Source organism: Aulostomus chinensis, chromosome 8 (assembly GCF_037954235.1).
Source record: "Aulostomus chinensis isolate RoL2024-O1b breed Wild chromosome 8, RoL_Achi_v1.0, whole genome shotgun sequence".
In the NCBI taxonomy this organism is placed as follows: domain Eukaryota; kingdom Metazoa; phylum Chordata; class Actinopteri; order Syngnathiformes; family Aulostomidae; genus Aulostomus; species Aulostomus chinensis.
The window spans coordinates 2,523,236-2,545,000 of NC_141327.1; the positions used below are offsets into that span (position 1 = coordinate 2,523,236).

Sequence of the window (21,765 nt, forward strand, 5' to 3'; positions counted from 1 at the left end):
GCTTCGAAGTGAAATTCTTTATTGAACGTGGCAACACAACTCCTGTCTCTAGGTTACCTCTCTAATGGCATCACCTGCAGAGACCCCTCCCCCACACAGAAGAAAACTTGATTCTCTTAAAAGAAGTAAAACAACTTTTGGCATTGCATTATGATGTCAGACAGGCGAGACCAGCCTTCACATAAACCTGCTGCAACAAATACGTTGTTTTTATTACCTCGTGGAGATGTTCTCACCGTATAAAGAACCTCATGACGGATGGGCAGTTCCGATCTGACTAGATATATTCATGCAAAGATTCAAACTTCATCTTTATTGTCACCTCCACGGATTGAATCATGCTGCATGTACATCAGCCAATAGTGAGTCAGCTTTAAGGGTTCCTCCCAGTTGCCCAGTAAACGCTGCTCTCGGCTCGACGATATATTTGAGCCCTTCAACTCTTCGTCTCTCTCTCAACTATTCGGACCAAATGTTCGGAGCTCATCTCCTCTCATTGAAGGCAGGTGTGCTGACACTGATTGTGAACACTTTTGGGGCATTCCTTTGTTTAGAGTTGAGCTTTTTGTCGGAATCATAGCGCAAAGACGCACAGGGATGGACTGCTGCTGCTGCAGAGTTTCTCTATCAAGCCAGTGGGAAGTTCATGGAGAGCCAATGATTGACATGTCAGGTCAGGGCTGACGACTGGGGTGTCAATCATGATGGTCACGCTTTAATTCAGTGTATTCATAGCAATGTTTGCTGAACCAAAGCCCATTTCATTATCTCATGTTATGATGGATGGTGAGTATAAAAATATTATCGTTCCAGAAAAAAACTTGTAGTATCCAGTAGCCTTGAAGCTGAATGACCATTCCATATTGGCATCATATCATTAATAAAACAACTGACACTAAACCTTCACAGTCTCAATGCCTGAGGGTTAAGCAGGAAAATACAGTTGGACTGAACTGGAATCCTGAATAACTTGTGGAGATGTGGATGGTCTGTGTGTGTGTGTGTGTGTGTTCTACACTGAATACATCATTAACTGAACCAATAATAAAATCCTCAGCTAGAGGAATACCTGACTAATCACGTAGGCGGAGGTCTCTTAGATCCTGTACACACCAGCGCAGCTCCTTGTAAACACTAATGATGTCTGCACAGCCTCCTGGATAGGAGGTGTGAACCACTCTGATTGAAACACACAAATGTGTGTGTTGGTACAAAGCAGCTCTAAGAACATGTGGAAACCTTCTGCAGGTGCACAGCGTTGCATTTCAAGCCGACAATAATTAGAACTATGGATAAAATCATTTACATCACATCAACAGGCAAGAAAAGTGGTAGTTTCACACCACGTCATTGACTCTTTGACCATAAACAACCCCAAGTTAATGCAACCAGGTTTTATTTCATGTAAGGTGTGATCATCATAATTATTGTGCTCCCACGCTGCGCTGTAACGCACTTGTAATGCCTCTTAATCTGACATAATACCATCAGAAATAATATGGAGGAGAGAGTCCTTTGATACACACCGACATACGCAAAGATGAAGGCCAGTCGTGAACCTTTGCAGTTCAGATGTTGATGTGAGATGTCGTGGGCCTTCTGAGGCTCAGCCAGAATTCTGGTCGCTCAGTCAAAGCAAATGTGCATGAAGCTAAGACTTATTTATCTTCAAAATAGTGAGGAATATTTTGTTTGATTGACCCAAAGATGGCGACACGGTGGTGCAGTGGTTTGCACTGTTGCCTCACATCAAGAAGGTTCTAGGTTCGAGTCTCGGCTGGAGCACGGGGTCTTTCTGTGTGAGTCTCCATGTTCTCCCTGTTCCTGCTGGGTTCTCTCTGGTACTCCAGCTTCCTCCACAGTCCAAAGACATCAAGAGGGACCAGGTTAATCCAGACTCTAAATTGACCGTAGGCGTGGCTTGGAGAGCCAATGGTTGTCTGTCTCTATGTGTTGGCCCTGCCATGGACTGGCGACCTCTCCAGGGTGAACTCCGCCTCTCACCCGTAGCTGCTGGGATTGGTTCCACCCTCCTGCGACCCTTGATAGGAATAAGCGGAAGAAAATGGATGGATGGATGACCCAAAGATGCAGTAACTTCATTTTTTTCAGTCTGAGTTGCAGCTGTACGAAAATCCCAACTGTCATATAGTTTAATGAAAGAAGACAACTCTAAGAGGTTGGATCATTCATCTGACTGCGCTCACACGCTGCGTCACCTCACAGCCTCCACTGATGGCGGCAGTGCCGTTCAGGTGATCCCATGTGCAGAGTCCAAAACAAGGTGTCACATTTCTGAAAATGCGACACTCGGAGTGAAGTTTGAGTGGTAAGAATGTGACAAACATCAGCAGCAGCTGTCATTCCTCTTGTGGAGACTCCTCTGAGGAAGTCGGTCAGGTTTGACGGTGTCAGCCAGCAGCGGGGCCAGCTGCAGCCTCCACGACTGACCAAAGCGTTGGTTGGATAAAGTGACCACGTATTAGAAGTAAATGGTCACTTTTGACCCTGAAAGATTCAAACTCACCAAAATGTTCTGCCCTCTTGCTGCTCCTCGTTGGTGTGAAACCCATTGGGAGACGCATCCTGGCTCTGAGCTCCCCCACATGGATGCTGGGAACGCTGTGAGAGAAAAGCAGATGTGAGGCTGTGTTTTGGTGGGACTGTGTTTTAAGCTTTAAAATGCAGCTGGAGGAGGCACCCTTGACTGGTAGACAGCTCAAATAGATGACCTTGTGAACTATCTTCTGGTGTGAGTTGTCCAGGGAACCCTTCTAACCTCAGCATAGCGCTAAGAACCCACCATCCCTACATCGACCATCAGATCAGGCCAAGTGATGGTGACCTGAGGTGCTCTGTGGGTGATATTCGGCACTTGTTACTGTCCAGCATGTGAACATCCCAGTGCAGCACACATTTATCATTCCTTCCTTGTGGTTGGAGTGAAGAAGTCTCAAGAAGTGACCCAAAGTTGGTCTTTGTTCTGTCCTGCACATTCCCCACTATCAAGCCATAAAAGTGGCCCCGCCATTGGACTGAGCATGCGTGGACAATGTGGTGACCCTGGTTGTTTTTTTATTTTACTCGCCCGATGGTGTGATGGGACACGCAGAACCTGTAGTCTGAGCATGCATTCACGTACAATAACCAGAAGCCCCTCCCTTTATGTGAGCGATTATCTCAGCCAGAGGGATGTGAGGCATACACACATTTCCACTTGTACTCTCATTTTCTTCAGCCTAAAGGCCGTCCTGCTCATTTTATTATGCTTTGCTAGAATACACAGAGTCAAATATTATGCAATTCAACATCAAATCAAGATTTATGAGAATGATAGACAGGTTTGACACGATAAAAGAAGCCTAGAGAGCATGTGTGTGTGTGTGTGTGTGTGTGTATAAAAACACAAAAGAAGCAGGCAGGCAGTTCTCTAATGATTTTCTCTTCTCTCCTACTGTACAACTCAAATTATTTGCAATAACTGTGTGTACAGGAGCTTTTTTTGAGTTGGCGCCCAGTTTGATATCGTTTGGTGGAGTTTGGAAGAAATATTTCCAGCTGAGATCTGTTTTTGTTTTTCTTTAAAGATTCCTCTGATCAAAGTTGGAGTGCTGCTCCCCACTGTGATGAAATAGAGCCAGAGGACTCCCGGCATTGGGCAACTCTATTGGAATTCACAGAAAGACAAGCAGAGAGGTACGCCTGCACAGACACAAACTCGCTCACACACACAGTGGCTGAGATTGTAACAAATGCGTTTTGAAACAGCAACTGAAGGTTGACCATTAGAAACAATGAGTCTGACAGAATAAACATGATGTGTTTCATCAGCACACACTGACGCCGTCTTTGTACATGTGTACACATTAGCCTTTGCTGTCACACTAGAAAGTAGTTCTATCATCGCACATCAAGCAGCACACTCCTGCGCCACCTCCTAAATGAGCTGAACAAAGACACAGGAGCTGCTTTTCCCATTCCCCCTTCCGATTCCATCAAGGGGAAGGTGATTCACGACAGAGGGAAAAACGTCAAACCTGACATGAGTGAACATGTTAACCATTAGTATACATGTGGAGCAGCAGTCTGTGTGTGTGTGTGTGTGTGTGTGTGTGTGTGTGTGTGTGTGTGTGTGTGTGTGTGTGTGTGTATGTGGTACTGGTTCATTGCCTGTGTTGCCTCTGGCTTCGGTGCTTGTCCGAATTTACACAACTGGCCTGTGGGATGCCAGATGAGGACTTGGTTCTGGGTCACAGGGGGAGGGAGAACTAGGGCGATTGCATGGTTGGCCCACATGTTACGGTGCATCCCTCTGGTGTCATGTAAAAATATGTGAGCGATAACTCCACGTGTGACGGAGGGGCTCAGTGCTGCAGGAGGGCGGAGCACCAGAATGTCACCCTGGGTACAGATGAAAAAGGACCCCCTCAAAATCTAGATGGTTCATCTCGTGGTACTGATCCTACGAATAATCCGTGAAGCACAGCAAAGAAAAAAACCACAGGAACCACAGTGAAAATATTTCACCAAACAGTGATCAGTCATAGTGACCACAACAACTACCAGTGGAGTGAATTCTCATTGTTTGTAATGTATCAGGGTACCGCTCGGCCCGGCTGCAATCAGCCTGCAGACAAACAGAACCGATCCAAAGATGTTCCCAGCAGAGGTTTTCAAAATGGGGTTCTATGAGAACCAATGGCACCCCTGGCATCAGGACAGGAAATTAGACAATAAGACGGGACAAGAACAATAAGAGTCTGAACATAACTAGCTGACACACTTACTCCAGCAGAAACCGAACAACACTGACATTCCTGGGAATCTGACATTTCGGGAATCTGTCAGCCGCATTTCTTACAAACACACAATCCACATGTCAAAGCTTCACGCGTGTGATTTTTAGTTGTATGGATCAAATAGGCTTCAGCTGGGGAAGTTTGAGGTTTTTAGAAAATCGGTGTATTATTTATGAAACTAAAGCACAGTTGTTACGGCGGAGGATAAGGGCCACACTGAGAATCGATGCATCTTTGCAATTTTAAGAATAAAGTTGTAATTTTATGATAAAAAGTCATAATAATATGAGAATAAATGGAAAAAAAAACGTTGCTGGTTTGATCCCATCTTCCCCTGGTGACCATGTCCAAGTGTCCTTGACCAAGACACTGAACCCCTAAAGCCTGAGTTATGTACGCCGTCGACGTGCCACCGTCACTGAGCATTTATAGTTCTGCGTCCAGGGAACGCGTTGCTCTGCAATTCACCGCCAAGCCGCTAGGGGGTGTGGCTTTGTCTTTGTATTGTTTACGAGGGGCTCTTGTCAGACTCCTTGGTTTTCTTCCGGTCACGGACAACAATTCACAGACCACAGTGCCGCGAAGAGGAGTTGTAGACGTGGTCGTATTTGCGCACCTCCTCGATAATCCTTTCTTCGGCTTGGTCCATTTTTTCTTGGAGCTTTCACCACAGAAACTTTGAAAATGGCGGTGTTGTTGTTGTGCTGCGATGATAGGGCTGCGACTGAACCGGAAATTACGTTCTGAGCGCACCGATCACAGTCCTCGACGTTTACGTCACCACGCAATGCGTAGTCAGGATTTTTTGGAGGCGCGCGTCAGGCTACGGCGTAGGGTCCGCGTCGACGCGACGCAGAAGCATCAATCAGGCTTAACTGCGCCTGATGGCCCTGCCATGGACTGGTAACCCATCCAGGGTGAACTGCTGAGATAGGCTCCACCCCCCGCCACCCTTACCAGGATAAGTGGTAGAAAATGGGTGGATGGATGGATGGGTGGGTGGATGGATGGAGCATGGAAGCCAAACGGCGTCCAACATGCTTTGCAGCCCTTAACTTTATCAACATCGTGAAAGAATATCATTTTTTTTAGCCTGAAACTTCACTGTAACTTTTTAAGTATCATAGTTCGATCTCTTTGATCTGATAACATCTGGAAAGACCAGAGGAGCAGGACAATTCTTTTATTTTCTCTTTTTATTTCCATCCAAGTTGGCTAAAGGATAAACCAGAAGTTTGCAGCTTTGAGGTTTTTCTAGCTTCATGAAACGGAGAGTGTCAGTTTAAATGTTTTAAGGTTTCACGTTATTCCACAGAGCTACCTCTTAAATGCTACTTGGTGGACATTCTAAGGAGATAAATCGTTTCAGGAAATAGTTTGAGGGGATATAATTGCTTGCTCGTCAGCACAGTCTGTCCACGATGATGTCACGGCCCCTGTCTGGAACAACACCAAAGAATGACAAATCTGTGGCACTGCTTGGCTCCAGTGCTCTCGTCAACTCTGGCGGCCTCCTCCTGTGAATTGGATTGGATGTCCGTGGCACTTGGAAGGCTGATTCAAGCCCCTCCTCAGATGGTTGTCTATGTGAGTGTAATCCAGTCACATGTTGCCTTGTGTCACCCTCTGTGTCGCAGATGACTGGGCAGTGTAGTTAAATTATTCTGTTCACATTTCCCAGAGTGTTACCATAATTTCTGGGTCAGCGAAAGTGTTTATAGTTTTCTAACTGCCTGGTCAAAATCCTGAAGCACGATCATAAATGCCGAGTAATAATGCACTCCCTATACAAGGGCTTTCATCAACCAAGGAGTAGCTTGTTCAGCTCCGAGGTGCAGTATCCGGGTTTGGAGGCCTGCTCTCATAGCAGCAGCGGTGCAGGCAGCTGCACGGGAGCTTCTAGCCACAGATCACACCAAGTTCTCCCAGAAATATTAAAACGATGTTCATTTCCAGGTCGGACAGAAAAACGTGTCCCGATCCAGCACCTAATCAACACGTAGGGAGACCAGAACGAGCCAGGTAGCAATGCTGTCATGTGACGCATGGACCCGGTCTGGGGAGTCTGGTTCTACGGTGGCCAGCTAACTGCCTCAGTGATGGTCGCACACTGCAAATTCCAGTTTCCTCCACAAACACACAGTTCTCCTCCACAGCAATTCTAGTCTGAACTCAATTATAGAACAAACTGAAGAGCACTGACGTTCTCATGAATCTTCATCAGTGGAGCATTTTCAGCTTGTGTGCTCAGTGTCAGCTACAACAGATGTGCTCGCTCAGACTCAGCTTTCATCTTGTGGTCTAAGCCCCGCCCATTCACAAGCTACTATCCTGAAACAGAACACAGCAATAGATCATTTTTGGGTGGAGCAGTAACCCAGGAACCTCCACCGCTGTGTGATGGATGCTGGAATCGTATTTTAGCATCATCAAGTTTACAGCGTGAGAGGAGGCTCACGCTGGCATCATCCGCTCAGAGGAGCACAGGCGTCTGAGTATTCCAACTTGTTAAAGGGCATCTGCCACGTCTCCTCGGGCTTATTCTTCTTCATTAAGTCCTTAGATGTTCCCGTCGTCTTCTCATGTGATTGCCATGTTGCTTGACATCATTCATCAGCCACAACCAGGCAATTAGTGCGGCTATTAGCATATACAATGAGCATTGATTGATCTGTTGCCACTCAAACTGAAAAACTCATATTTCTCATTAGGCCACTTGGCCGCTCATTCTGTTCCTAATCAGGATGATTAATCAACCATATTGGATAATTAACCTATTCAGTTTGTGGTGATTGATTCATTGAAAGGTGCTCCACTTGTTGACACGTGTGCGTGGCGTTCTTTTACTTTAGATGTGTGAAGATTGATCTCATCCTGCTGGGTTTCTCGCACATAGGTTTGCCTGGTTGGAATCACATGATCAATACCTGCTTCAGGCTGCACGGATACGCCAGCGTCCCAGTAAATCAGCTCAGTATTGGCTCCGTTACTAAAGCGTTAAATGAGAACGGGAGTTTTATGGACAAGGGCAGGATTCTCTTTTTCACAGCATTTGTTTGTCTTTCACTCATGAAAAACATGCTTCTGAGGTGATTGACAGTTTTTTTACCGGAACTCAAATGCGTTTGTTGACGTGCGTTCTGCACCTCTTGTTTATGCGTTGTATTTTTTTTTTTTTTTTTAGTTTGCATCAGATGGACAAAATATGAAAACACCTCTCAGAATGATCCGGCGCTGTCAGACGCAACACTGTAATCCTCATGAAGACAGAACCAGGTTGTTGAATTATTCCTCATATTTTACATTTTATAATGCTTAATCTCATTTGCGTTGTTATTGGCTCACCAATCCGGCATTTGATCAGGCAAAAATAAATATTCTTATTTTGTCTGCGGTGTTTGAAGTCTCCCTCTGGCCTGCTGGGCACGAGGACGTCGGATGAATTTAGAGAGTTCTTCTCTCAGGTGCCCCTCACAGTTCTCAGCTCTACACATCCGAAGCTGTAGTTTCATTAGTTTGTGTCTTTATGTTTGGGACTAATCTGTGGAAAGCCTCCATATAAAATATGTGATGGCCTAAATATCCCCAGTATTTGGATCCCAGAGGTGATCAGCGCAGGCTTGCTGGACTCAGTCCTACTGGCGCCTCTGGTTCTAAAAATGCTTCTACTGTAATCCATACAGGGTAAAATGTCTGATATTTATGTGCATGTACGATAAATGGAATGATGAATGCCACTTTTATCTGCTGGCCTGGCGTGTGTTTTCCTACATGATGAATGGTTGGCATTAGACAGCTTTCTTAAAAGGCCTCTCTCGCAGAAGCCATTGGCTCTGATCGTGAAATCAGCACTCTAAAAAAAACAGCCCTGCAGAGAGTGTGAGGGGAGAGTGTGGTGCTTTATGGAACCACAACTGGAGTCTTTGTACGGGTTACGAGTTATTGTGCGTTCTTTGGGGGGGGGGGGGGGGTGTCCAGTTAATGACATATTTACAGAAATAGATGAGAAGTAAAAGAAAGGAAAATGAATCTCCCCTCCCCTGTTTGGCACGTCAAGGCCAGGCCACTGACTCTTTCAGCTCCCTGCCCTCTGCTTTCAATTGAATATTTTAACCTTTTATTTGTTTTATAGTTTCATTTAAAAGAAAATGAAAATATTGATATCATGTATTTGATGGTCTCTGGGGACGAGTAGATGAACGCCACGTGCAGTGTTTTAGGGCTTCTTTTAGATGTTAAGATGCTATTTGCAGGGCTTTTATTTTCAAAAATGTTTAAAAAACATTTTTTTAAGAAATCTAAAGTTCAACTTGCCATCGGTTCTCTGGGTTCGTGACAGCCAAGGAGGTTTTACTGTGACACTATCCTGAGAACACACAACAGTTCAGTGCTGAAGTATGCGCACTGTAAAAAGGAAATCTTAATTACGAAGCTTTTTTTTAATTTAATGTTCTGGATTTAAAAGATTGAACAGAGTGAATTGATTCCACTGCATGAACAAAGCGGAGTGTAATAAGATACATGGACTAGAAATCAGACAAATGTATTTAGTTGCTTAGTTTGAGTTTTATACAGTCAGAATGATCAGGAATTGGTCCCATCTGTGTTTTCTTGATTATTTGGTTCGTATTTATTCACGTTTGGAATCTAAACTCAGTTCAGTCTACAGAAATACATTTGGGTGCCTTTGGCCTTGTTAGGAACTTTTGTTGCCTGTTATTCCCTCGAACACGTCATGACCTCCTGCATTTTATTAAAAAAAAATGATTAAAAGAGATCAGGCCTTACAGAACAGAAGAAAACCATGAATACCATGCAGTAGAAGTACTCTGTTCTAGTGTTGCTTAGGTACCAAAATGTAAGGAGGCCTGAAAATGATTTGATTATTGTACTTGGAATACTTCTATTATTAGAGTAAAAAGTATTATATTAATGGAAAAAATATTATAATTATCATTATAATTATAATGATAATTATAATGATATATATATATATATATATATATATATATATATGAATTAGATTATAACCCTTAACAGGACAACAGGATAGGCAGCAGAAAATGGATGGATGGATGGATGGATGGATATATGACAAATGCATAAACGATGATTCCATACATTGGAGATTAATACACAGATTTTTTGTCTTTGTTTTTTGTTGTTATTTTTATTGGGAATTCTGAGAACTTCTGTGTCAGATTTTCTGTTCTGCCTTCAGCTCATGAATGAACTGACTCATCCTTTGAACGACACCAACACACACAGGTCGTTTAATTTATATCAGATAATTAAATTGCCATGTAACGAAGGCTGTAAAAGGATAAAAGCGAAGTCAAACGTACAGTCGGTGGGGACGTACCAAACGGCAGAAACGTGCCGGCTGATGATCGCTGCTCCCGCTGCTGCAGTGCACCCTTGTCTCCGATGCTCGGGTCAATTGGAAAATGAATTTTACGCGCTGGTCAGAAGTTACTCTTGTCGGCGCCTCTCTGTCGTGCAGCACCAAACCATGCACTTACCAAAAGCCCATTGGTAAAGAGGCATTCAGCCCCCTATCTCCCCCAACTTCCCCCCTTAATTAGGTGATGAATTATTAACACACCAATAAACTTCCTGAATAAGTAATGGCGTTAAGGCTTATGTGGAGTTTCAAGCCCACTGTGCAGACATTTGGTCAAATATTTGTTGTTGCTGTCTGTTGAGAAAGCTTGTTGTTTATCTGCTGAAACGCTGACGTAACTTTCCATTGGTCACTGGTGTTATTTAGATTCAGTTTTAGAACAGATGTGCGTGTTTGAGGAGGACAGAAAACCTGGAGGAGGGGAGTGTTTGTACTCAGCCTTTTAGCTCTGCTGCGGGTATCCATCATTTCTCAGTCCTCTGTTCATGAAAAAGGATGGACTGTAGGGTGCCGAGCAGGAGAGGCAGGGACCGCTGGAAACATGAGAGGCTGAGGCCCCGACTGAGCTCTCGTCACCGAAGGTGAAAGAACGTCACTGAGGATTTTCATGTCAGCCTCACCTGGGCAACACTGAATGTGCTGCAGCAGTTTTATTTCTACGACATTCGGAAACTGATTTCTTTGGTCTGCATGAAAGCGGCAGAGGAAAACAAGCAGCCTCATTTGGATGGAGCCTTGGCATGTCCTCGTCCCCATGTCACGTTAACAGTAACAATGGGTGTCAGTGTTCCTGCTGGCAGAAAACTGCAACATTCACTGAGATTCCTCTGATCATAAACCGGCATTTAACCCAGTACAACACAATTTAACTTCTTACGGAACGCCTGACGTCTTTGAGCCTTCTTGTTTTTGTTTTCTGCTGTTACATTTACAGCAGAAAGGAGAGAACAATGTATGACACAATAATGAGTTGAACAGATTTTCCTGGTTTCTTCTCAAACTGTCAACAAAACCCGAACAAAGCCTTTAATACTTGGAACACGCAGCTGCTAAAACTGATAGATGCTTGTTAAGGTCGTTGTTTTATTGTGATGTACTAAATGTTACAACCCTGTAAAAAGCTGTTGGTCACAGAGACAGCAGGAGAAGCTGAACCATGCAGTACTGACATGAAGTACTTTCTACCAGACAGCCAAGGCAGTACACACACTACACATCACGACCATGCCCAAAATACTAACGCACCGGTGTTCACTGAGGTGTTTTATTTTCAATTTCTGCTCTGAATATTGATGCAAGGTTTGTGAACATTTATTCTGCATATTTCAGCATTTCTAAATGGCTGAAATACAAAAGAATTGTGGTCTTTCTGTGAATTAGATTTTGAACGCATGCAACTTTTATTCCAATCTATGTTTTGAAGGCTTTTGAGGTTTGGTCATAAATAATTCATAGCCTGATCCAGATGACACGTTCAGCTCAAAATATGGCAACTATTGGTTTATTGCTTTTTGTGTTTTTGAGAAAATCTTGTAATAAATAAAATAATAATAAAGTGAGCATTTAGAACATACAGGGTATATATATATATATATATATATATATATATATACATATATATATTTATATATATATATATATATTTATATGGTGCGTCCCTCAGTTTTCTTCCTCCTGGCCTCTATCTTGGCCCTCCAAACTCAAGGGCTCTAATATTTCAACAACATGAAAACATGTTAAACTCTGCTTCATTTACTATTTTTTCTCAGAAACAATTTCTGCATATTTGTCCTTCATAAACATTTCGGAGGAATGTTAATAGTTTCATGGTGATATTAGTGAATTTATCCTTCAACAAAAAGACCCTCGAAAAGTCCCAGTGCCCTGAGTGGTTCAGTTCGGGAGGAATCGGACCTGTGGATGACGTGAGATTGAACGTGTGGTGACTGAACTTCTGTTCCATCAGGCTGCAATACCCTCTGTTTTCTTCCACATCCCAATCATGTCTGAACTCAACTTAACATGGCGTTTGCTACAGATACAACAGTTGAATTGCATCGAAAAACATGAATCCCCTCATTTCAAGACGAGCTCTCATTAGAGTTTATTTTGCATTTTATTTGGGGTTCGTGATTTGACAACTTCAACACCTGAAGACCGTTTGACTCAGATGTTAAACCGAGGGATGCAACGATGGTGTAACGGGCGCCGTCGCTGGACTCAAACAGCAAAATGACGACATCTGAGCTTGCTGGTGCTACGTTGACCTTGTGATGCTGGCTGGATTTGGGTCCCAATGCACCTCCTTTACTGAGGAGCTCTCGATAAATTCACCCAACAGAGAAAAGGTAAATCTGGCAGGTTCAAGAATTTCTTTGTGGCCCAACAAGCCGTGATAATTAAATTCCCTCCCAGAGAGAGAAGACGCGATGCTGCAGCAAACGGGCTCAGCTGGTCGTGTTGGCCAGCCACCGGGCGACTGACTGGACAGGCCTCCAGGCTTTACGTCTATTTCTTCAACACAGGTTGCTCTGCCTCACGATGCCTGTGACAGCGAGCTGTTGACGTGATGCACAGAGAGTTGTGCAGGTCCCCGTCTCACGTCCCCCCTCGTACGTACTCAGGTGCGGTTCCCAGTCCTGCCTGGCCTCAGCTCCTTGCTTGCAGAAGAGCAGCACCGTGAGTACAGTGACAGCCTGCAGGGAGACTGAGTCTCACTTTGCGCTCATCATTAGATTGACTTGTTCGTTTGAGAGCGGAGCTCCATCTGCCTGGGCCATCACAGCGCTCTCATCTGGCTCACGCTGAGCTGTGATAACTTCCTCTTTTGTTCATCTCCTCTCGTTCTCGCTGGATGTCTCTTCTACTCCCTCATTTGTCCGGTCCTTCCTCTCTCTAAGTTTTCTTGGGTTGCTCCCTGACTCTTGTGTTATGTTGTTGTCCTCTCACCTCCTCATATTTGCATGTCAGTGTTTCTTCCTAACCAGCTTTCACTGACCTGCTGCTTGTGTCTGTGTTTCTCTGTGTTATTTGTTGTTTCTTCGCCTCCATCTTTGCTGTGCGAGTTCAGAACCTTTATCGTGGAAGTGATCTGTTCACGTCAGGACTTGACGGAAGGGTTAGCCGGAGGACTTCTCCTTCGAGAAGGAAGAGGCTGCACTTAACACAAATAACAAAAAGCCCAAGAAAAACTGTTAAATCATTTTAAGAAAAGTCTGAGTGGAAACCTGATGACCTGTGACCCCTGCAGGTCAGGGGCCATCCTACAGAGGAGGTGGCCTGCACCTCCTGCAGGTCTGGTGGTGACCTCACACCGACGAGGGCACGGATGAGGAGGAGGAAGGGAGGGATGCCAGTGATGCCCTTCGATGAAATGTTATCTTGAATGACAACAATACTTTTGATTCCATGTAATTTTAGGCTGTGGTTAACAGCCGCTAATAGTGTTTGATAGATATGGAGCATGTTTCACTTGCTCCTTTTACCTCCTTTGCTCCAAACACCATCCACCAGACGGAGCCTCCGTCATCATGAGTGGAAATGTTCACTTTATACATGAAACCAGTTGAGAGTGTCAGGGAATGTACTTTACCTCTTGATTTCCCAGAACCAGTATTTCGGGAGACCGTCCATAGAGAAGATGCATTTTGATCCAAGATGAGCCGATATTGAATCTCAGCCCCATCTAGAATTTCAGCTCATTTCCAGCAACTCTGCATTCCTTGAGGCAAGCGTCTGCCAGTGGAGGCGTGTTGCACGGCTGACGTGGTGAGCTGTCTGCAGTTGAGCCGACTTCCAGTCTTACTGGTGGCTTCTGGTTCGTGAACCGCGACAGGGTCTGAGCATCATTTTTACTATGACAAAGAATTCCTGCAAATTAAAGAAGCAGCGTGCATGACTTTCATGATTCTAATTAGAAGCTTTACTTGTTTGGCAATAATCAGACCAGCAACGATAAATCAGGCTGCCAGAAAAAACAAGAGGAAAAACAACTTGAAACAATTAATGATCAAAAGCCATAAATGAAACACCAAGGATTTTATGTTCAGATTTGGAGCCACTCCTCCAGGCCCGGGTCCAGAGGTGGACCAGTCGGCTGGTTCCTGCCTGAGGATCTCAGCCTGCCCTGGCTGGTTCAGGGGAACGTAGTCCGGGGCAGGGCCACGGAGGGCTTGAGAAGTCATAAGTGAAATCTTTAATGGAATTCTAAATGTGTGTTCCATTAGTAATCAGCAACATGACAACATGATTACATCACATGGTTTTGTCTTTTCCTTTTATAAAGCAGCCTAATGGAGCCACTGTTGTCCGTCTAGTGGGTTTACGGTTCCTGACCGAGGCGACACCGTCACAGGGATCAGGTTTCCGGTGCGGTGCCTGGGTGGCTGCTCTACTTTAACGCAGCTGGAACCCCAGGAACAGTAAGTCAGAACCTAAACCTGATCCACCTCCAGTGGGTTTGTCATGAACCTTCTATGTGGTTCCGGTGGATTGAGACGCTCATAACTAGGATTCAGGATAATTCAGTGATTTGCTCCGCAGAGTTTTCTCACTGCTAATGAGCTTCATTTAGCAAACAGCCAGCGACACCATAGTGGCTGTGATGCCCACCTTATTACCTGACTCAGACACAATCGCTCCATGCAAACTATCTCATTTATTTGCTTTGACAAACTCAAATTGGGAACAACCGCTTTTAATACACTACAGCCAAGTGGGATTGGTTAAGGGCCGCTATTCAATTATGAAAGTTTTCACATTGGTAATTATTCAGGGCTGTAACGTATTGTTTTATGGCCTTGATTGTGCGTCGAGGTGGGAATGAGGTGTTTTTAATGTGCGCACTGAGAGGATTTTGTTTGTAAACGCGGTAATGTCTGTAATGAAGCTATGCAATCTAAAACCCTCAGTGAATGACAGAGGGACACGCTCACACACACACACACACACACACGCACACACACACATTCTGATGCCAGTTCTGACACAAATCAAATACGATATCTAGATTACAAAAACAACGTATACAAATATACACATAAAAAATATAAAAATATAGATATTGCTATGTTTTTTTAAGATGAGTTGTCCAGATGGACATTAATTTTGCTACGAAGTAAATAACAGTGCTGCTGCTGCTGTCCTCTCCTGTGTGAGCAGGCAAGATGGCAACAAATCAGCCACTCATTTGTGGATTTTTGTTGTTTTTCTTCCTTCTATCTCATTTAGAAGCTGCGTTTTTATTTTTGGCGTCCAGTCACAAGTGTTTCAAAGCCACACACAAGCTTCCATCTTTTTAACAGTGACATGGATTTGAAATCGCTGGACCTCTACTCACACCGGCACGCCCACTCGCCACCACACACACACACACACACACACACACACCAGCACCGGAGGCAAAACTGGACAGCCCTCATGATGGATTCATAATAAACAATTAGATACTCATCATGGCGTTACAACAAACAGTGGTGTAAGTTGTCCGTGTGTGTTGCTCTTTAACACATAAAAAATTAATGAAGGAATAAAAAAATTAAAAACCCTGCATCCTAATTTCATAATTGTTTCTGGAGCGGGGCCAACTCATTATGAGTAATTAAAATGAGATTAAAAAAAACCCAGAAAGACAGACTGGAGGAGAGCGAAATGAGGAACAAGGGATCTGCTTTTTATGGCTTTACGTTCCATACTTTCTTCTTTCGGCTCTTCATTCGTATTGGCAGTGGTGTTCGTCTCCTCATGACGTTCAGACGACGAGTTCAGCCGTTAAACACAGAGATAAAATCCTGCCGTTTGAATGATTTTGTATGGGAATGAAGAACCAGCGACGAGGATGCTTCATCTCTCTTGAAGGGCCTCATTTCTTACTTCTCATATTTGATGTAACTGATCAACACTTCAGTACCATGAAAATATCATGGCACAGGCATCTGTTGTCAGATTTCCAAATGAACGACGTTCCTATCAACTGGGCTGAAATAAAAGTCACTTCATCTGCTGAAAATAAAAAAATGACATTCCTCCATCGCTCTCTCCAAATATGGCACTGACACATAAAAGATCAACTCATTTCCAAAAGATTTTGTTGGTTTGCACTTTTTCTGATTCAGATTATTCAAAAAATGAGCGAAGGAACACAAATCAGACGAGGACTTCAGAAGTATAATTTGTTCCTTGATTTTAAGATGAATAGGACTTCAGGAAGGACTTGTGGATGCTTGGTGGGAGTCTCGGGGGATTTGTGTAACTTCCTCTTTTCATCTCTTCTCCTCATATTTGACTTATTGCACTTGTAAATGCCAAAGCACTATGTCTCCCGCTGTCTCCCTTTTACTGACAATCCCAATTATTCCTCATGGCTCATTACCAGCAACCCCTACTTAATCAACAGCCGCAAAACACAGAGGAAAGGATGGGTGAGGGGAGAGACAGAAGATGGAGACAAAGGAGGAGGGGAAGCCCAGGGAGAAAAGATAACAGGCTAAAGTGTTGATGAGGTCCATTTAAAAACTGCTACCCCATGCTGGTATTTAACCCTGCTGTACCCGCAAACCCTTTGACTTCCCCACAACTATAATTACTGTGATTGTGCAGTGTTTTTGGAGTGCCGTTGACCCTTGTGTGTTATTGAATGCCCCACTAATAATGCAGTGAGCAGCTTAATCGGACGTGACAGAGATGAAGGGTGATGAAGGAATCAAGGAGGTGTGGGGGGTGAGGGAGGAGGAGGAGGATGATGAAGGGTGTGGGTGGACTTTTTTTTCACGAGGATGTGACATTCATATTAAAAGCATCGTTTTGTCATCATTTGGGAGAGGGGCTTCCATAAAAGGCGCTCTGGCCCACTGAAGTCACATCTTGAGGAATGAAAGAAAACGTTCATCCAGCAGCCAAACCACATCTCAGAGCCCGAAGGGTTTGATGGTTCTCATCCCACGAAGTCAAACAACGACGCTGCCGCGGAGCTGTGCTTCCTCATATCCCTCAGCAGCGTCATTGCGAGCCCGCCTGCTACCATTAGAGCCAATCACCAGCGTTCCGTGGCATGACAGCAGCCTCCTCACCTGCGTGGGCCGTGGTGCCTGTAATCCATCCTCTTTGCCTGGTCGTGGGTGAAATAACCCAGATTCTCTGTTTCTCTCTTGCTGATTGAAAATGCGACTCATTTGTGGTTTCCGTCCTGTCGCTGTCACCAAAGACGAAGGGAACTCGCTCAGGATCAGGTTTGCGATTTTAGTTGCAGACAATTAATTTCCACAGTTTGCTCTTCGCAACTCTTGGGAATTCTTCACATTTGTGGTGACACTCTGTGCTGTCATGGGCGCGTGTGACCTCTACTCTCTGACCCCTCTGGGGGCAGGTCAGCGTCACGGCGCCGTGATGGTCATGGTCAGGTTTAGCCACAAAAAAGAAACTTTGATCAGGGTTCATGGCAGATCCTGATGGGGCCTCATTCCTAAAGGTCACTCCTTTCACACAGCGTTCCCACCGATGGCCGATATCAAGGGGAGGCGAGGTCAAAGCGGCGCTGAGGTGTCGAGGGTGCTCTGGGCGCTGACAGTGCTGATGCTCTCTGGACCCAGAACCCTAAAGTAAAGTTCCTGTCAGCAGGAGGCTGCGAGGCTCTGGTTTCCTCTCTTCCCAGTATTCCATTTAAACACGATATTTTAACTTTACTTTCTCATGTTCTTCTCTCTTTGTTGAGAAGCACTTTGATCTTCAATTGTTTTGCATGAAATGCGCAATACAGTAAAAGTTAATTATTGTAATTATGGTTTAGTATGACTTTGTTGCTCTGCTGCTGCCTGCCTCGACAAACAACAAAAGAATGAAACCATCTAATGATTTCTCTTCAGGACAATAATCCATCAGCAGGTCTCAGCGATGGGTTCTGTTGCCTCCAATCAGGACAGATTCGTCCTGTTCTGGCACTGGGATCTGATGAGGGACCCACGGCAGCTTCTCTTGTTCAAACTACTAAAGATGTCTGATCTCACACAGCTCCTCTTGATTTTTCTGGGTGAAGCAGAGGGACAATCCAAAATGTGGAACTCAGAACTAGACTATGATGTCCAGAGACGTCCGTGTTGATGTTAAAATTAACACTGCCAGGGTTTCCCACATCCCCAAATTAACATTTGTTGTGAAGAATAATACAAAGGAAATAAAGAAAAATCTTTTGTGAGGAAAGGAGAAACAGGAGAGGAGGAAGGGAAGCTAGGACACATAGGAGAAGAAGGAAAGGCAAAGAAAAGAGAAGAGTTCATGTACGTTGGAAGCAGTTTTCTGAGAACAGATGATGAAGTACAGCCACAGAAGTGTTCAGAGCCGAGGAAGTCTCTCTCTCACACACACACACACACACACACACACACACACACACACACACACACACACACACACACACACGCAATTATCATCCGTGTGCATTCTCTCTCTCGTGTTCATTGTTTTCTTCTGAATCTTCTTCTTCCAAAGAGTCTTGGATTATCTACATTTGTAAATAAATTTGTAGGGAATTGTAAATTTCAGCCTGAGGAGATGTGTGTGTGTGTGTGTGTGTGTGTGTGTGTGTGTGTGTGTGTGTGTGTGAGAGAGAGAGAGAGAGGTTATCGTTGAGTAAATTAACCCCTGCTAAACCTGCATCCTTCCAAGACATTGATACCCCAAAATTTCCCAAAATGTACACGACTAAAAAGAAACCCTCCCTTCCATCACCAAGGGAACGGCCGTGAACCTGTCACTGAACAGCCTTCCAGGCTTTTCACTTTCACAACTGTTTAACTGGTTTTTGTAGAGTAAACTACTGTTCACAGTATTCAGGTACAGCCACACGTGCATTCTGTCCTCCAAACCCTGTCTCGCTCGCAATCTTTTTTTCCTCCTATTTAAAAGCAACATAAATAAATGAATAAATAAATGGATACTGCTGAACCACATGTATGTGGAGTGCATGTGAGCTCACTGGACATCGAACCTCCAGTCTTTAACATCCACGAGCACTCACCTCTGAATCCGATCAGCTCCGTGGTAAACAGGGCCGCTGCTCCTCCCCTCCGAGGTCTCACTTCCTCCACTCAGGATGTCATTTGCTGCTCCGTTAGAAAATCAGGAACCATCACCTGAACCTAATCAAAATTTTTCCAGCCTTTAAATGAAAAACATTTCACAGATTGTTCCGGTATTTCCCCTTTTAATTAAGGATGTAAAGTCTTATCGAGTGCCAGGGTTGACAAATCACAGAGAATTTATTTGATGCACTTTGGAAGAAGTTTAAAAACTCCTCCACCACATTTACATACCACTTCCAGATAAATGTGGGGGCAAGTGTGTGTCGTCTAATCCCAAATTAGGATCTTAATTTTGTGCGCATGTTTTAAGTTCTTTAACAGTCCACAGGGAGGATTTGTTCTCACACTGGAGAAAATGAAGAAGGGAGGGAAAAAAGGCAGAATGTTGTTTTCCTTTTCTGTTACAACCGGACCAAACGCTCCTGTGAGGAGAAATAGAATGGATGTCCTTAGAAATGTCCCTCTGCTGCCGTAGGCCTCAGAGCAGCCTGCCAGGGCTGAGTTGAACTGCAGTGCTTCTTATTCACGTCCAGACTCCTCCTCTGGTCAGAGCTTGATGTGTTCGACCTGTTTCTACGGAAGTTTTAGAGCAACGTTTGATGGTGTAGAAAAGGCTGGAGCAAGAAAATCCATGAACCCAAACGCAGTTTCTCTCCGACAGCTTTTCATACAATGAAAACAAGAGGTAATGCAGTTAAAAGCCGAGCAGCAGAAGTGTCTTTATGGCTGAATATTCTTCAAATTATCGATCGATGGAGGAGAAAGAGAGAGGGAGCTTGTCACCGTGCGTTAAAAAAACCACCGCAATGACAAAAGCGAGTGCATCGTCCCTGACGCCGAGTAAGAGAGCGTTTTTGCATTGTGGTTGGAGCTTCCTGCAGATTTTTGTTCTTAAAGTGGATTTATGTGGAAATGAGAGCGGCCGCAGAAAAGTTAATGGAAAACAGAGGAGAAATGATTCCGCTGAAAATGACCATGAGATTCTTTGAAAATCCCAAGTGAAAAGAGTCATCAGTAATTGAATGATCTGAACTAACAATAGCAATAATTTCAGATTGATCCTCGCTGAGCCCCCTGTGCAGAGTAGGCTGAAACACACAAGCAGGCTGGATGGAATAGAAAAGAAGTGTTTGATCCATCTTCCTTTGTGATCTCTCTCCCTCAGATTTCTGCTCAGTCACTGAGCGTTGCATCATGGCCTCGGCTTGCCTCGCCACCGCGGCGTGCTCGGAGAATTTGTTTGAGGGGAGAGTGTATGTTGGCTCATCTCTTTATTTGTACAAAATAGACAGAGAGCGCTCTGAGCTGTGAAGCTGCGAGGACGGCGACTGGGTGGAATGAGAGAGACAGAGAGAGAGAGAGAGAGAAGGGGGTCAAGAAATAAAGGAGGACGTAAAGGAGACAGCTGATACGAGGGATGGGGTGCAGGTGATCAGGTCCGAGAGAGGAGGGAATTTCAAATAAATCCCCGAACAACCAGCTTGTTCATCAAGTTGTCACGTTCAGTGTTTGTCGACAGAAAGGAACGTCCTGCACGCTGAGGATCCTTTCCCAGCCTCCTCCTGTTTGACTCACTGACATCAACGTTCTTCCCAGCTGTCATTAATGTGCAGATTTGTTTCATCAAAATGTTCTGATAGGGAATTTACACAAGTTGCTCTCAGCACTCCTGCTGGAAAAGAGTTTCCTGTCAAACCTGCGCGGCTACTGCAGATTTACAAAACCAAAGAGGTCACGGGCAAACAGGAGAAAGGCAGCAACCCTGCAGTCATGTGATCAATAAATGTTTACAGAGGAACCGCCACGGAAATTACTGCACTGAAATACACTTTGTATTTGTTCAAGGCTGGAGCTCCAGGGGTCCCCACAAAATGAGGACTTTCACGCCTCTGCATTTAGGAGCATTTGACCATTTAAATTCCTGGCTTTTCAACTGTCAGTGATCAGCTTCTGGTGACTCACCAGGATCTTGTACATTTTCCAGCGATGTCCTGCTAACTTAGGCCCACTCACCGCCTTCAACCAGGTAGGGGTTCAACCAAAATGAAACAATTAGCTCCTGCAATTAGCTTTTTCAACAAATCAGCTAATTAACAAATCAATTAAAGGAAAAAAATCCAAATTTGACATCTTTGTATTAAACCTGAGTCATGCTGAATCAGAATACTTGCGATGAAATGCTTTTAACAACGTATCTCTAGAAATAACCGGGAATGAGGGTCCCAGTTCAGCCTGAAACACTTCAGATGGGAGTCTGCGGCTTATTAGGAGCCATCGTGGTCCAGAAGTCAAATAGACACTCGCGTCACAGTGACACGTGGTTGCAGACGAATCGACTCTTGTTATTAAACACACACACACACACAAAATATGTTGTTTTTATTTAAGTATAAAATGACAAAAGCAAAATAAATAAAATGAAATGGTTTGTTTTAACATTTCCTGACGTTCGCGAGCCAAAAAGCCCGAATCTCTGTTTTAATTCGGC

The 21,765-nt window shown here is 44.3% G+C and overlaps 2 long non-coding RNA genes across 2 annotated transcripts in view; both read left to right on the forward strand.

Moving 5' to 3' along the window:
* Nucleotides 1-3,605, forward strand: part of LOC147256821 (uncharacterized) — a 142,328-nt gene extending 138,723 nt beyond the window's left edge. Inside the window, exon 3 of the long non-coding RNA XR_015117418.1 lies at nucleotides 3,588-3,605. This is a non-coding gene — a long non-coding RNA (uncharacterized LOC147256821). The remainder of the gene's footprint in view (nucleotides 1-3,587) is intronic.
* A 34-nt stretch (nucleotides 3,606-3,639) lies between these two features.
* The window catches only part of LOC147256823 (uncharacterized), a 50,508-nt gene continuing 32,382 nt past the window's right edge, over nucleotides 3,640-21,765 (forward strand). The window contains exon 1 of the long non-coding RNA XR_015117419.1: nucleotides 3,640-3,696. This is a non-coding gene — a long non-coding RNA (uncharacterized LOC147256823). The remainder of the gene's footprint in view (nucleotides 3,697-21,765) is intronic.